This window comes from Silurus meridionalis, chromosome 15 (assembly GCF_014805685.1).
Source record: "Silurus meridionalis isolate SWU-2019-XX chromosome 15, ASM1480568v1, whole genome shotgun sequence".
NCBI classification, from domain to species: domain Eukaryota; kingdom Metazoa; phylum Chordata; class Actinopteri; order Siluriformes; family Siluridae; genus Silurus; species Silurus meridionalis.
In genome coordinates this window covers 20,767,195-20,770,194 of record NC_060898.1, presented here as the reverse complement: position 1 = coordinate 20,770,194, position 3,000 = coordinate 20,767,195, and positions in this window count along the sequence as shown.

Below are 3,000 nucleotides of genomic sequence, written 5' to 3'. Positions count from 1 at the left end.
TTTGAATCAGTTTTAAAAAGAAGAGCTGTTAAGCATATTTACACTATATTGACAAACGTTTTGGGACAACTGACACCTTTTGATGCTGTAGCATGAAATTCTCCCTTCACTTGAACTGGGAGATTGAAACCTGTTCCAGCATGACAATATCCCTGTGCACAAAGCCGGCTCCATGAAGATATGCTTTACATCGGCTGGAGTGGAAGATCTTGAGTTTTTTTTAACATCCTTGTATTTGAATGAGCAAAAATCACACTCCATAATCTAGTGGAACATCTTCCCAGAAGAGTGGAGGGTATTAAAACAGCAAACGTGGAACGGAATGTTATTAATCTTATAGTGAGGTGTCAACAAACTTTTGTCCATATAGTCGATCGTACTGGAGGACTTTATTATAAAGACAGATGCACCTGGACTTGTTAAGGGTGTTTAATATACATGACCATCTGTTTTAAGATTTACATTTTGCATTAATTTCTTGAGTTTGTTGAGTTTGAGTCTCGAGCCACATTCCCCGAAGTCCGTTTCATTCTTTAGGATGTGATGTAAATATTGAGATATGACATTATGAGTGGTGAAGTGAACAACACTGATTATCTCTATTTCAAGTCGAGGTGTTAGAAACAGGAAAAATGGGCGAGCGTAAGGATTTGAGCGAGTTTGACAAATTGTGACGTCTAGACGTCTGGGTCAGAGCGTCTCCAAAACTGCAGCTCTTGTGCGATGTTACTGGTCTGCAGTGGTCAGTATCTATCAAAAGTGGTTCAATGAAGCAACAGTGGTGAATCGGCGACAGGGTCATTGACGCACATGGGGAGCGAAGTCTGGCCCGTGTGGTCTGATTGCAACAGATGAGCTCCTGTAGCTAAATTATAAAGTTAATGCTGTTAATAACTGTTCATATTGTTAAATCTGGTCTGTGTATGTGTACGCATGTTTTTTATATTTTTATACCTTCAATTCCAGTCGGTGAGTGCAAAGTCTCGGGCCGCTAAAGCTATCATCGGTTATATAAGCCTTAGCATGTGTCGTCTGGCTAGCTGACAGAGCAGGCATGCAGTATTTACATTCTACTCAGTTCTTCCTTTTTATCCAGGTAGCATGTTTGCTTTTTCTTGTTCCCGGCTTTCTGTCTCCTTTTCACTCAAGCTTCCCTCACCCCAAGCTCTCGTCTTCATTACGCCAACACGGCCGCTAGTTCTCTTTAGCTGTGGTGGCTTTGAGCACCGAGACCGTGCAGTTAGTCGACAAGGTCATATGGAGGTGGCTGAGAAAAATGGCATATGATCGTGTTGACCTTGGATGAGTCACTGACGTGTTGCGTGACATGTTCACTCACGACAACACAAAAAAGTTTCAAGAATGACAGCTAATAAGGGCTTCGTTTTTTTTAAGTGATTTAATTGACTCTTTCTGTGTCATTTTGTTTTTATTCCTGCATAACCTGTGCTGGATCTTCAGCATTGAGGACCTGCAAATGTACTTTCAGATGCATGGCCCAGAGGAGATGGCTGGAGAGAGAGAGAGAGAGAGAGAGAGAAATGTGCTGACAGATAGATGGCCGGCGTCGCCTTTACTCCTGAGCCGCATTCATTAGACATTCGTCTGATTCTTCCGTCTTTCAGAAATCCACCACCCAATCCTAGCAGGTGATCTATTTCAATAATCCACTTATGTCAGCTCAAGGCGGTGCAGCCCCTCCCAGATCACCACTGAATACTGAACGAGATTAAACACAGTAAGACGATGCATTTTTCATGCATATTTTCTTCAGAGGAACCAGCAATCTAATTCCAGTTTAAATAAAAAACTAAATGTCTACAAGCGTGGATACGATACACTTTTCCTATATTTACCAAAAATATATAGATTTACACTGCTCCAACAAAGAAACAAATAATAAACCCAGGTAGTGTTATTACACTGTCAGAAATGTAATTGTTGGAAGAAAATACAATGAAACTATTTTTTTTTGTTGATTCCTCTGCGGTTTTAGTGTTTGGTTTGTGGGTTCTTTGCCATTTCTTTGAACGTATTGGGCAACCTGTCTTTTCGTCTTTTCTTTTTCCCTTTTTTCTTTTTTTCTTTTTTTTAAATACGCGATGTGACTCAAGCCAAAAAAACTGCATCGTTAGCAACTGGTGATTCAGACCCTCGTATTGCATCAGACTCCGAGACTTTCATGTCCCTGAAAGGCGGTTGGCAGGAGTGAGAACCTGCAGACAGACGACATCTCCTGGGGTTTGACCAGGCAGGATGATTGATAGAGCATCCAGGGGAACCAATATCTATGTACATGGGAACATATGTGTGTGTGTGTGTGTGTGTGTGTGTGTGTGTGTGTGTGTGTGTGTGTGTGTGTGTGTCTCTGTGTCTCAGTGTGTGTGTGTGTGTGTGTGTGTGTGTGTGTGTGTGTGTGTGTGTGTGTGTGTGTGTGTGTGTGTGTGTGCGCGTGTGTGTATATATACACACCTGTAGGTAAGCTTGTATGTTATATAATTCAATCAAGAGCACCGCACCAGAATGCAGGATGCTGCCTGCAGTGACAGGGACATTATTAAAAAAATGTATAGACTTTCTGACAGTTTGGAGTACGCCATTTTTATTCCTATAGGGTTTTGACGAGTGAGCGGCAGGACACCAGGACACACAGGATGTAGCTGAGGACCATATTGGAGGTTGCAGAGGAATTTTGCATTAATAATGACCAGGTTTTATTGCCGTCTGAATTTTTAACAGCTCCGAGACAAAGGAGACGGAGGGCTATTTCTGGAAATAAGTCATGAACTCTGCACTGTATATAGCCTGTTAATCTGTGTAGTGATCGAGAGAAAGAGGGAGAGATAGAAGGCAAGATGGAGAGAGAATAGGGGAGAAAGAGAGGAAGGAGAAAAGAGAAAGGGGGAGAGGAAGAGAAAGAAAGAGAGGGAGAGAGGAAAGGAAAGATTGAGAGAGAGAGAATGAAGGGACGAGAAAGGGGGAGTGAGAGATAGAAAGAGA